A 14,869-nucleotide genomic window follows, 5' to 3' on the forward strand; every position below is an offset into this window, starting at 1 on the left:
GTTCATAGTCCAACAGAATTAGGCCAACCTGGCAAATTATGTGTCAACTTTTATGTGTCAGTGTGTGTATGTTTGTGTTGGGTATGTATGCTAGTAAGAATGTGTGAGTGTGTGTGTGTTTGTGTTACAAACTACCTGGACATTCAGAGAATGGGTATGCTTCCGGATTCGAAATAGTTCCTCAATAGCATGAGGAGGTTTTAACAAAATGTGAGTGCAATCTATTGCACCAATGCAATTGGGCATTGCTCCAAGATTATAAAAAACACTGTTCTGGAGTTTATGGAAAGCAGACAAATTTTGGGGGCTGTTGCACTATTGCTCTCAAGAAGGGTTTCAGAAGTCTATAAAAAGTTGAGCTACTTATCCCAATCACCCTTGCAACAGATGGCTGAAAATTGCCTGTAGCAAAACTGCCAGCATTTTTACTATGCCTGGAATGGCCTGTGAGCGACCTGTCAGTGGCTTGAGATCATGAGCTATGTAAGTGTACAAGGCAAGTATAGCTTGCCTATTCAGACAGAACAACTCCATGACATCAGTGTCACTTCGCTCTTCTAGTGCAGAGCATGGTCGAAACCATCTAGGCTGACAAAGCCTGTCCCTCCTAGCCATAATCTGTCTTTCACCTCTAAAAGGTGCTGTAGCAGCAGCCAAGAGCAAAACCCAAAACATCTCTCAGATCTCCTGTCACTTCTCTTTTCTCCTGTCACTTCTCTCTTCTCCTGTCAGGAATGACAACAGGAATTATGGGTAAAACAAGGTGTTATGGGATATTTCCTGTCCCTCCCATTGAGAATTTTCTGGCGAAAAAATAAGTTAATGCCACTATATAGATGGTAAAATGTTGCGAATATTCTGGCGTTAGTTTTGTCTTTAAAACATTTTGCTGTTTAGTAAACTGGGGGTTAATGTGTACGTAGCGTTATTTTCAGCGAATGCGATAACTGGCGATAACACATATTCTTGCACAAGAAAATTTGCTAATTTATATTTACCACAGGTTAATAAACTCGCAAAAACATAATCTGCGTTAAATTTGTGAATATTTTGTGCGCAAATTTTTACCGCATTTTAGTAAATGGATCCCTTGGTGCTAAGGAAACAAAACGGTTGTGGACGCTCAATGAGTACAATAAAGGACACTCAAATACAGTGAAAACAGAAAGTATGTTAATGAATCATAGCCTGAAGCCTTAGACCAAGTCCAAAGTGAGCAGGAAATGCTTCAGAGATGTTGCATAAAAAAATCTTTTTAAAACTATACTTGTGGTCTTTGTTCACTCTCCGAGTTCCAATTAACTTTTGTTTCCTTACAGATATTGTGTACAGTAGAGTCCTGATTGGGTACCCTCCGAATACCCGCAAAGTGGTTGGGTTTTGGGCAAAAAGTCCCGATTCCTTGGCCGTGCGTGCAATAAGGCCATAATCTCTGCAGGTGGGATTAGGCTGGTAGAGAAGCACTTCTGGTGGAATAAAGGTAGTTTTTAATTTAGCAAACTATTTAAGGGGGAATGTAATTAAAAACCACAAGCAATGTTTAAAATGCCATTTTTGCAAATGTTTATGCCTGCTCTCAATACAAAATCATTCTCTATTGAATATTACATCACTAAACAGATTTTAGCGTTGACTTCTGCTTTGGAGTTTCATTAGATATTTTGTCACAAAATATGTTTTGTGATTGTGAAAATTTGTTGCATACACTGCAAATGTTCACAAACAGTGGCGTAACTACTGGGGGAGCAGGGGGTGCGATTTGGCCAGGGCCACTGACTCTGGTGGAGTTCCGAGCAGTTCCGGACGTACGGAGGAGGGCAGGGGGCCCGGCTGCACGTCCCGTGCCAGGGCCCGCCCCCCTCTAGCTACGTTACTGTTCACAAAAGCTATCTGTCAAAAAGGAAGCAAACATTGTCACTAACATTCACGATGGCACAACCATAAGGAACACCATAAGGGCTACACCGTGGCATGGCATGGTGGCTTTCCAATTTTATGATCACTTGGAACTAAGAACCCCTTTTTTTTCTTTTTTAACTTTGCACATGCACAAATGCTGAATTCTAATGAAACGGGTCCAGGGAATGTGAATTGATCAATCGTATCTCTCTTGTATGCTAGTAACCACCAATTAGAACACAGTAGGAGGTTTTAGGGTGAGCAATGCAATGTTCCTATAGCTTGTTTCAAATTGCACCTGCAAAATGATATACATATAGAGTGGACACTGATTTTGATTTCGTGTGCATATATTGCATTTGTGTATTATAATTTCTACCAACATACATTTTTTAAAGTGCTTCCAGTGAATATACAAAGTAATTTAGGGTTTACCTTAATTTTTTTAATTTGTAAAGTATTCTAACTAAAAGTAGCCTGTATGTCTTTGGAAATATTTTTTTATATTGCTTATGCTACTTGAGTTATGTCCCTGGCTTCTTCATCTGAATGTATTTTTGTTGTGTTTGCTCACATTGTTGGTTTTGATTTATTCCTTTCATTTGCTTCCAAAATGGATTTCTCTAAGAGATGTGGAACAGTTGTTCATTTGACTTTTCCTATATAAAGACACTTATGTTTATGTACCATTGCCGTTTGGCAAAGATAATATTTTTGTCAAATGAGATAATGTGTCAAATTAATATTAATTTGATTTCCTTTAGTGTAGGGCTGCCCAAAAGGTAGATTGGGTTCTACCAGTAGACCTTTAGCTGGTGATCAGTAGATCACTGTCAACAAATAGCTTGTCTAAATTACCCTTCTGTTTCATTCTTTTCATTCAGATATTTATTACAGTTTATTTATTAAAGTTACATAAAGAAAGTTGTTTGTTAAACATAGCAATATACATTTGCTCATAAATCAATAAAATGTTTTGAGTGAACAGACAGAATGCTAACAATGCTTTTATTGATGTAGATCACAATGGGGCAACATCACTAAAAGTAGACCCCACATTAGTAAAGTATGGGTGCTCCTGCTTTAGTGGAATCTAGGGCCAAGATTTTTTTATAAGGCATGTCAAAATAGAAAGCTATTAAATTCAGAATGCTAGGCTGTATACAAAAAGTGAAAAGTAGAAGAAATACATGGTATATTCTGCAGCTGTATATTGATGCATCACCGTAGGTATTATGTTAAATGCTTTAGGCCCTATATAAAGACATACTAATAAAAATGTCAGTGAAGAGCAACAAAGATGTATTGTACTCTAAATACAAAGCATATCAGCAAAGATTCTATACATAGAATAGCATTCCTGCACATGTGGTGAGGAATATATTGGTATATGGCATGAATCAGTTAGATCTTCTGAGGATGCACCAAAGTGGATAATGCCTAATAAAAGTAGCACATCTTTCAGATTTTTTCTACAAGCCTTTAAAACACCATGAAGTCATGAGTGTAGCAGCTTATTATTAAAACCCAACATAGAAATAATAACCCTGATAAAGTGATATCTGAAATACATATCTTTATGCTGTACAAGAGAACATTGACCATAATGCTTTCAACTAAGCATTAAACATTGTTAATATTGCTAGTTATTAAATTCTGAGCTGAAAATAAAATTGCATCTTTTACATAATCATCATATTGAAATGAATTTGTCAGCAAGAAATTCAATCATGTTTTCTAGTAATATGGTGCTCTGTGGGATACTTGTATCATCCATAATTTCAGATGAATATTTTGAAACTAAGCCTGAGGTTCAGCATGATATGAATATCATTCATTTTCTATGCAGCTGCATTATAATTTTCAGCGAAAAGTCTGTATTATTATTCTGGTCAACCAAACCATTGAAAGTATTTCTCTGTGCGTGGTTTCATAGCAACATAGGTTTATCGCTTTGTATTACCCAAGTAGTTATGATCTCTCATGGACCATGTTAGTGAATCTGAAGGATGGGTTTAAAAATAACCTGTCTTAAGCTGTTGCATATCATTATAAACAGAATTTCCCCCCCTTTTCAAATTTCCTTTTCTGTTACCCCATCCTTATATATATATATATATATATATATACAGTATATATATACAGTATATATATATTTATTTATTTCAAGATGGACCAGCACTCCAAACAAATATAGTTTATTGTAACATCACTCGTGTATCCAACATTTCGGCCCTCGTTGGGGCATTTATCAAGGATTGTATCATCCTTGGTAAAGGTCTCAACGAGGGCAGAAATGTTGGATACACAAGTGATGTTACAATAAACTATTTGTTTGGAAAAGTTTGGAGTGCTGGTCCATCTTGAAAAATATACACAATAATTGACCAAGCACCCACGAGAGAGAGAGAGGTCTGCTCTGAATATGAACATTTTGCTGTTTTAATCTATTTTACAAACCATAAGTTTCTATATCAATAAAGTTGTCAATTCACCCTGGAATTAGTTATTTCTCCAGTGTTAAATAATAAGTATAGTATAGGTTTAGAATGCCTAGGACCTGGAGTTTTCCCAAAAGGGGATCTTTCCGTAATTTGGATCTCTAAAAATCATATCAACATTAAATAAACCCAATAGGATTGTGTTACCACCAATAAGGATCCATGCAGCTTAGTTAGGATCAAGTACAGGTTACTGTTATTACAGAGAAAAGGTTATTTAGTAAAATTGGAATTATTGGAGATGGCCTTCCCGTAAGAGCTGAGGGTGCCACTATGGCAACAAATACCATTTTAATATTAAAGACAATACAACCTTTTTCAAGTGGATAAAGTAGCAGCCACAACTTTTATTAAACAGTCATAAACAAATATAACAAAATATGCCAACTGCTGGGGGGTCCGGCAGGCACAAATTACAGACCATTTGTCACAGGAGTCTCCTTCAGCTGACCCCGACCGTCTGCTATTGGCCTCGTTGCTTAACTCAACAAATATTTTACCCATCCGCTTTCAGGAAATAACTGCCATATAAAAGATGAGACAATAATACATAGTAACTGTCTAAAAGAGAAAAAAACAGCATAAACAATAAACACATTAAATATATAATCCTGGGGTGGATGCTTGTGAGAATGCAATTGAGGGGTTGTGTCCCTGAGGAGATGCAGTTATAACTGATCAGAGTTGCTGGGGAAGAAAGGGAGGGGTGGTCAGGTTGCCAATAACCATCAACCAGATCACTGGCTGGCAGCCATGGCCCACCACCCCTCCACTCTGGGTGGTTGCTGGGCAAACTTGGCTGTCAAAATGGCCAGACAAGCTGAGGTGAAACTGTGGCCGCTCATACCATTCTAATAATAAAGACATCTTTTTTTGAGTAGTGGCCATGGCTTTTATTAAACATTCATAAATAACCATAACAAAATATGCAAACTGCTGAGGGGTTCCGGCAGTCATGAATGACAGTCCACTTGTGACAGGTGTCTCCTGCAGCTGGCAAATATTTTACCCATCTGTCGTCAGGTGTTGCAAACCAACACCACCAATTCGGCAATGCCTAGCCAATTGGTGCCCCAACACCGACTGCTGCCTCTATGCCAGATTGAAGGTTCATGTTGAATATATCAAGGCCTATTGCATTCAGGTGCACCCCATCTTACTGAAGGAGACTAGGGTCATCCTGTTTCATCTCCCTGTGCCAAATCACTGCCTCATCCTCATGACAAATGTTAATTTCTTGCAGCATCTCTCTATGGCCAATTGATCCAGTGCATATGTGCCCTGGCTGACATCCTATGTCGGAATTGCTTGTCATGACGCAACTAACAATTGCCACTGTAAATTTTGTACGCTGACCAAACGAGATCCAAATAACAGAACAGAGGGGAACCTTGTTCCGGGATCATCTCAAACATAACGATGGCATAAGGGGCATAGGTGTCAGAACCAGGGGGGCTACAGGGGCTACAGGCCCCCCCCCCCCCCCCCCCCCAAAAAAAAATCCCCCCCCAAAAAAAATCCCCCACTTTTTTTTTCTTTTAAGAATTTTACTTACAGGGGAAGTAAGTGACATCGCAAGCGTTTCGCGCTAAAAACTGCCACCATTATCCAGCCTTGCATTAGAAGAAGGCTGGTAGCTTGCATGATGTAAATTAGCCAATCGTGTTGAGCCTATTTGCATAATGGTGCCATAAGGCTAGGCGCTGATAGGCAGACACATTTACATATAATGCTTTCCCAGTCCTGCCTGCCACTCCCTGCTGATTTCTTTGAAGGAGAGGACCTGCTGTGCAGTTCTGTGTGCAGGATGTGGTAAGACTTTTCTTGCCTGCTGGTACTTGCTGCTCTCTGCCTTCCCCCACCTTCTACCTCAAGCTCTGCACTTCCCCCACCTTCTACCTCAAGCTCTGCACTTTCTAAAGCCATTTTAAGTAGATATTATCGGGCTGGGTTTATTACTTTGCTAATTACATCTCCTTTCCCCCAGACACTGCAGCTTGCCTCCCTGAGCCCAGTCCAATTCCCCATGGCGCACATTATATATTGGGTGGCACTGGCAACCTGCAAACATTCCACCCACACTGCACCCCTGCTATTTCAAGTAAAGCTTTACAAAACTGTGGCTTCACCTCAGTCCTGCCTAGGGTTGCCACCTGGCCGGTAAAAATTATGGCTGATCTCAATGTTATTAATAGGGAGAAAAGATAAATATATAGGAAGGCTGGTATTTTTTTCCAGAAAAGGTGGCAAACCTAGTCCTGCCCCAGTGCCACACAGTCCCACTCCTGCTGCTGCTAGAGCTGTCCCCTTTTTAATGGAGGATGGCTGCTTTATTTTTTATTTAACATCTCTCTTTATCACAAGTCAACAGGTTGGGCTTGTATGCTGGGTTTTGCATTCTTAACCCCTTGGTTAAAGGAAAACCTTTGGAATGCTTGTTTGGTTTAGTAGATCATGCTGACAATACTCCATTTTAAGAATGGAAATGTTTGCTATTGAATAGTCCATTTTCTACTTAAGTGTTATAACTAAAAATGTGCATTTTTATTTAAATGTAATGTATGCATTTGTAGTGTACGTTTATGTTATGAAGTGTTCTATTCATTCTTAACTTTTAGCTCTGTAAGGACTGCCCCCTTTAAAATATTTTTTTGTATGTAAACAATAATGCTCTTTTTTTTTTTAAAAAAAAAATTGCAATTGGTGATTTTTATTATTTCTGTTTTATGTTATTTTGCTTTTTTTTTAGCAGATGTCTAGTTTGAAATGTCAGCAGTTTTCTGCTTACTAGAGTCCAATTCCACACCACTAACAACAGATCATGTTTGTTAACTAAAATGTGCATTTTTACTTAAATGTAGTGTATGCATGTGTAGTGTGCTTTGCGACCTTTACATTATGACGTTTTTTATTCCATTTCTATTCTATTTCCAGACAATGATGCTCTCTTAAAAAATTGCAATTGGTCATTTTTATTATTTTGCTTTTTGTTCAGCATATGTCTAGTTTGAAATGCCAGCAGCTATCTGGTTACTAGGGTCTATATTACAATAACAACAACAGAGCATGTTTGTCAACTAAAATGTTATTTTATTTAAATATCTAGTAGAAGTAAATCTAGAGCAACTGTGGATGTGGGGTGGTTCACCTTTTAGGTAACTTTTAATGTGATGCAGAATAGCCAATTCTAAGCAACTTTTCAATTGGTCATCATTTTTAGTTATTTGCCCTTTTCTTCTGATTTTTTGCAGCTTTCAAATGGATGTTGCTGACCCCATTTAAAAAGCAAATGTTCTGTAAGGCTACAAATGTATTGTTGTTGCTACTTTTTAATTGCTCATTCACATTCCAGCCTCTTATTCAAATCAGTGCATGGTTGCTAGGGTAATTTGAACCATAGCAACTAGATTACTGAAACTGCAAACTGGAGCTGCTGAATAAAGAGCTAAATAACCCGAAAACCACAAATAATAAAAAACAATTGCAAATTGTCTTAGAATATCACTCTCTACATCGCACTGAAAGTTAAATTTAAAAGTAATTTAAAGGTGAAACAACCCTTTTAACTTCCAGCTTTGTTAAAAGGGTGGTTCCTCTTGTAGCCTCACAGAGCAATTATTTTTTTTTGAAAGCTGGGAAATGTTTGGAAATAGGCAAATGATAAAAAAAACTTGAAGACCAATTGAACATTTGCTATGAATTGGTCATTCTGTACTCTAAACAATAGCTTATCAAGGTAACTTTTGTAGAGTGTTGTAGAGTGGCCCATTCCTAGCAGCTTTGCAGTTGGTTTCCATTATGTGTTTTGTAAAGTTTTTAAAATAGTTGACGTTTTCTTTGTAATATTTCCAGCTTTCAAATGGGAGTCTCTGAACCCAGCAGCTAAAAACGAATGCAATGTGAGGCTATAATTGTATTGTTACTTTTTAGTTCTTCTCTTTATATTCAGGCCCTTTCATACTCCTGTCTCTTGTGCAAACCGCTGGCTGGTTGCTAAGGTAAATAAGATACTAGTAACCAGCTGCTAAAATTCCAAACTTTAGAGCCACTTAAAAACCGCTTAAACTTAAGCACACAAAAAATGAAGCCCAATCATGATTTGTCTTGGAATATCAATGTCTACACTAACACACTAAACGTTTAATTTAAAGGTGAACAACCCCTTTAAAGGTGAAGTACCTCTAATAGTGACATGGTAGTTCAATTTGTTGAAGCAAGACACATCTATTAAACATAACCTTTTTGTAAAGCAATAGTAAGCATGCTGGGGGGTTTTAATTTAAAAAATGCTAGTAGAAAACATAGGTGTAGGTATACAGCAGGTATTATATTTAGCAGGATTCTGAGGCAAGGTTCTCACCTTGCTTCATGGCAGGAGTGACCCTTGGTGATACTAACCTCTGTAATTAGTATAGATATTGGGAGATATATATTATATAAAAGTATATTAATGAGTACATATGTGCACTTGGGTTCATTTTGAGCACTTGATGGACTTTTTTTTTGTTTTTTTAACTCAACTTAATTTAACAAACTCTGTATCTTGATCAATGGAGTATTCTGCCCCATTCTGTCATGCTGAATAGGGTAAATAGTCTGTTTCTTACATAGTCATACTTGTTTTTTTATGTATTATCATGGTCTTTGTGTTTTATATTCAGGCTTATCACTAGTTAGTTCTGGTTTTGCAGTTTCCACTTTCAAAAATTTGTTATTTGCTTTTTGCCTAGTTTTCTCGTAGGCTGTTCTAAAATGAATGCTATTGAAAATTTGCATAGGATTTATGTTGAGACCGCTAAAAAGAGAAAAAAAGGAAAGCAACCATTCAAAATTTGACCCTTGGGCCATTCTATAACATGCTAAGTTTCACTTCAAGCCTTTATAACATGCTAAGTTTTCACTTCAAGCCTTTAAAGGCTATCGTTTTTCTTTCACAAACAAATGTTACAAACTGAAGTTTCTATATTGGCATCATTCCGCTGGTGGAGATATACAAAGCTGTCTGTGCTGCGTCATATTACCTTAAATGGAAACCAGTTAACCAGGAGTTATAGGAGTTTTTTCCCTTTATATATGCATTAGATTATAGATCTACAACTGCTTGTTCCTGCTGCCTCAGGCTTTGTGTGACAGGGTTTGATGACCTTTAATTTAACTTATACCCTCCATATGTAATAAAAGTCACTTTGCCCAGAAGACCACAAATAATCATCTATTAAATGACCAATTGAAATACTTTATGCTAATACTAAAATTTTTTATTTACAGAACATTTAAATTGGGAGTTTCAGTGCTGCCTGCTTCTTACAGTTGTATAGTATCCATTGCTGCCGGTTCCAATATAACATTGTGGAGTGTGAAGACCTACTGACTTGATATAAACGAAAGGAAGACAATCTGATCGCTGAGATACAAAAACTTCTCTGGCAGGATCTCCAAATTGTGAATGTAAGTGCCATCTAGGGATTGACATTTTCCCAGTGGTTGACATTTTCCCATAGTTTTTAGTATTTTTTCTAGGTTTGTTAGTGTGTTTCAATGTAATTCAGAATTTAAATTTAATTTAAATCTGACGGAGTTCCTTTATTAGGATCTCCAAATCTTTTTGAACCCCTAACAGGTAAGTGCTACTTGGTGCTGCCCTTTTCCCTTCAGCTATACATTCAAATATACAATTTTGTATAATATGTTTTTCTTTTTCCTAGATTTTTGCATTTCATCAAGACACAGGTGACAGATCATTTCACGTCAAGTCATGTTGTAGCTTATATGTGTACAAGGGACACAAAGTTAAGGAAAGACCATTTGACAGCTGAGCCACAGCAGGATCTCCATCTTTTGAAACTCTCTACTCTGAAACTAAGTGATAACGTAAAATAAAAAAAAACTTGCGTTGGCAGAGTTTATAACCCTTAATAACCGAATAGCATTTTAAGACAGAACACTAAAGATCAAAAAGCTAATAAGAATAGGATATTCTATAGCATATTAAACTCAACAGTGATATTGTGCCTTTTATCGCTATTTTATAAAATGTGATGTTTGGCAAATTTATATTTTGGTCTGCATTTTTTAAATATAGATTGGGTCTTCATTTTTATTAAATTGCCTTCTGTTTTTCAACTTTCAAAAGGGTCATTGACCCCATCAGCCTTTTATATATATATTTTTTTCTTTCTAATCTTATATCCTATAGAATGAAAAAAACTATTCATCAATATTTTGAAAGAAAAAATATTTCTTCAGTGTCTGCAAAACCCCTCACTGAGGTTTTAGACTCGGCTGAATCTGTGTTTCCGCAAACATCCAATTCATCATCTGAGTGCTTTGTGGATTTAACTTTGGAGTGTGATGAGACAGAATATTCTTTAGAGTTCCATTCTCAAGAAGGCAAACTTAATGCAATTATCCAGTCAGAGAGCTCACAGGCCTCACTTGCTCCTAGAGAAGTAGTTATAAGTGATGTCAGTCCTCCTCCGAAAACTAGAAACACAAATTCTGCCGAGTCTAATACCACAGATTTGTGCTCTAGCAAGTGCTGTGAAGACCTGACAAAACCATGCCAACCTACGGATCCTGCAGTGTTAGAAAGCACAAAAAAAGTACAAGGAACTGCAAAGTCACAGCAGACAAGATCAGTACAAATGAAGTGGTTTAAGGAGTTTCCATGGCTAACTATGTGCATTAAGTGAGGGGTTCTTTTCTGTACACATTGTCGTTATTCTGTTGTCAAAGGGCTCGGTGCAAAAATGGAACCTGCCTTTACCGTATGTGGCTTTCAAAACTGGAAAAAGGTGATTTGTGCATTTCGAGACTATGAGAAAAAAATGCCACAATCATGCTTCAACTGCCATGAAACTTTATCGAATTCTCCAAACATAGCTGTATAGTTGGTCTGTCACCTTAGGGCTCAGCAAAAGTTGCATAGTCTTCCTTTAGCTTTGTTTCCATAGGTAGCCAAACCTTGCCCAATGAGGAAGCGCAGGGATGTCATTTGTTTCACTGTTTCACTTAATGCAACTTCGTGCTGAAGACATTCCTGAAATAAAACAATTTATTTGTGAAAAAAAATATACGTCACGTGAAGCAACTAATGAACTTACTCATATGTTTGCCTTAGACATACAGAGAGCAGTACTTTCTGTCAGGAGCTACCTGGGATCGAACTCTGAACTTTAGACTCACAAGCTCCTGCATTATTTCATTGAGCCACTGGAGACCTTTGGATTCCGATTCAACTGGTATGTTTAAAGACTTTCTACCTTTTACGTTTGCTCACCTCCTTCTTGTTCTACCAGGTGTTGGTAATTTGATAATTAAGGGCCTTTATAAGCCTGTTACTAATGATACCCCGGTGCTTGATCATTGAAGCTCCCAAGCTAGATTCCTGCTTTTGTTCCTGAGATTCCTGCTTTTGTTCCTGAGATTCCTGCTTTGTTCCTGAAATTCCTGCCTTGTTCCCTGTGCCTTTGTTCTCTGCTACAGTTCCCCTTACCTGCTCTCTATTGGATCTCTTGGTAATTGACCTCGGCTTGTTTACTGGACTACCCTCTGCCATCAGCCTGCCTCCGACCTCGGCCTGCCGTACGGATTTGTTATTGCCTTCAGCCTGCCCCCGACCTCAGCCTGTTTCTCGGACTTGCTTTATTGTTGCCTGCCCTTGACCACCAACCTGGTGTAAGAACTTATATTATTTATCTTTTGTTTATAAGTTATATTGCCATACTTTTCATTATTAAAATACTCTTCTGCATAACATGTTTCCGGCCTATCAAAACCTCAAATACCCGCTGTACTCGTTTTATACAGCACCAAGGCTCCTAACTACCAGCCACTCACCTGTGGCCAAGCCTGACACTTTCAAAGATACATAAGGCAAGGCTATATTCTATACTTGCTGATGAAGAAAGGGATATTTCAAACAAAAGCAGCTTGTTTGCTTGATCAGATGGGTTGAAGAAAATTACAGTATAATCACGGCTCCGCACACACTTCATAATCAGCAGGTTATTTATTATTATTATCACCACATCAACGTTTCGGGGGGTTTTCACCACCCTTCATCAGGATAAAACACCCAAGTAACACAAACCCTTATAAGTGCAATGCTCCTCCTTCTATTCCCATGATGCAACTTTTAGTTAACCCTTTATATGGGTTAATACTTTATACATTTCTATTAGTGATATTTACTTTTTTCCATACTTATTCTCATATATCATCAGTGTTATACAATAATTTAAATCGCACACATAAACATTAATTTATATAAATAGTAAAAACCGTTTATAAAAAATATGAAAGTGCATTAGTGCCCATTACTCACTATCGGTGACCATATTAATTTTCTCTAACCACCACCCATTTTGATAGTCCTCACATGGATATTTCTTATCTAAAATAAAAAATGGAAAAAACACAAGAATACTTTTAAAATTAAAAACATATTAAAAGCATTGTGCGTTATCTTATAAAAAGCATGTCAAGCTGAAATTCTCATTTAGGCCTCCCGGAGTTAATGTCTTAAGTTGCCAAATCCAGAAGGCCTCTCGCCTCAATAAAAATTTTTTTACATCATTTTCTACATCTTTCCTCACTACCTCCAGTACCTGCCATCTCAATTGGGCAACATTGTGTCTCATCTCGAAGAAATGTTTTGCCAATAATGTTTCTTTTTATATCTCTCCTTTCCTTTCTTCCTATCAGTGTCAGTATTCCCTTCCTTTTCTTCTGGTTTAAAGTTCCTTATTACACTCTTATGTTCGTTCAATCTCGTTCTCACTGCCCTGGAGGTCTGACCTACATAACATAACCCACAAGGGCATTTTAACAGGTATATAACACACTCCGAGATGCAGGTTGCACAATGTTTTAATTTTATATCATGTCCTTGGCTTGGATGCTTGCAAATTTCTCCTTTGATGATCCCATTACAGTGGCCACAGTCATAGCATGGGAAAGTTCCCACCCTATTATACACTAGTTTTTGTATTGGTTTCCTTCTAAAATCCGTTTTTACTAGTCCATCTGCTATAGTCTTTCCTCTTCTATAGCTAAAGAGTGGTTTCTCTGTAAACAATTTGCCATAAATTTTATCTTTTTGTAAAATTGGCCAGTGTTGTGTTATTACTTTCCTAAGTAGGGTTGAATGGGGCCCATATGTCGTTACGCATACCACATTTTGCTTATTAGGGGTTTTATCCTTATCCCTTACTTTCAAGAGGTTGTCCCTATCCATATCTAGGACATCCTTTTTAACCCCTTGTAGATCGTGTTTATTATATCCCCGTTCATGAAATTTTCTCACCAGATCATCCGCTTGCTGTTCATATAGTTCATCTGAGGATGTAATACGTCGAGCCCTAATGAATTGGCTCTTGGGTAGTCCCCCAGTGACCCCCCTTGGGTGAAAACTGTTTTTATGCAATAAGTTATTCTTATCTGTGGGTTTTTTAAATAAATCAGTATGGAAACCCCCATCAGTCATGGGGGTTTCCATACTGATTTATTTAAAAAACCCACAGATAAGAATAACTTATTGCATAAAAACAGTTTTCACCCAAGGGGGGTCACTGGGGGACTACCCAAGAGCCAATTCATTAGGGCTCGACGTATTACATCCTCAGATGAACTATATGAACAGCAAGCGGATGATCTGGTGAGAAAATTTCATGAACGGGGATATAATAAACACGATCTACAAGGGGTTAAAAAGGATGTCCTAGATATGGATAGGGACAACCTCTTGAAAGTAAGGGATAAGGATAAAACCCCTAATAAGCAAAATGTGGTATGCGTAACGACATATGGGCCCCATTCAACCCTACTTAGGAAAGTAATAACACAACACTGGCCAATTTTACAAAAAGATAAAATTTATGGCAAATTGTTTACAGAGAAACCACTCTTTAGCTATAGAAGAGGAAAGACTATAGCAGATGGACTAGTAAAAACGGATTTTAGAAGGAAACCAATACAAAAACTAGTGTATAATAGGGTGGGAACTTTCCCATGCTATGACTGTGGCCACTGTAATGGGATCATCAAAGGAGAAATTTGCAAGCATCCAAGCCAAGGACATGATATAAAATTAAAACATTGTGCAACCTGCATCTCGGAGTGTGTTATATACCTGTTAAAATGCCCTTGTGGGTTATGTTATGTAGGTCAGACCTCCAGGGCAGTGAGAACGAGATTGAACGAACATAAGAGTGTAATAAGGAACTTTAAACCAGAAGAAAAGGAAGGGAATACTGACACTGATAGGAAGAAAGGAAAGGAGAGATATAAAAAAGAAACATTATTGGCAAAACATTTCTTCGAGATGAGACACAATGTTGCCCAATTGAGATGGCAGGTACTGGAGGTAGTGAGGAAAGATGTAGAAAATGATGTAAAAAAATTTTTATTGAGGCGAGAGGCCTTCTGGATTTGGCAACTTAAGACATTAACTCCGGGAGGCCTAAATG

At 37.6% G+C, this 14,869-nt stretch overlaps 1 long non-coding RNA gene across 1 annotated transcript; it reads left to right on the forward strand.

Annotated features, from left to right (window-relative positions):
• The first annotated feature begins 6,082 nt into the window (after positions 1-6,082).
• On the forward strand, positions 6,083-10,505 carry LOC108707240. Its single transcript, XR_001934255.2, has 3 exons — positions 6,083-6,212; positions 9,669-9,848; positions 10,106-10,505. It is a non-coding gene; the product is annotated as an uncharacterized LOC108707240 (long non-coding RNA).
• Positions 10,506-14,869: the final 4,364 nt, after the last annotated feature.

This window comes from Xenopus laevis, chromosome 1S, assembly GCF_017654675.1.
Source record: "Xenopus laevis strain J_2021 chromosome 1S, Xenopus_laevis_v10.1, whole genome shotgun sequence".
NCBI lineage: Eukaryota > Metazoa > Chordata > Amphibia > Anura > Pipidae > Xenopus > Xenopus laevis.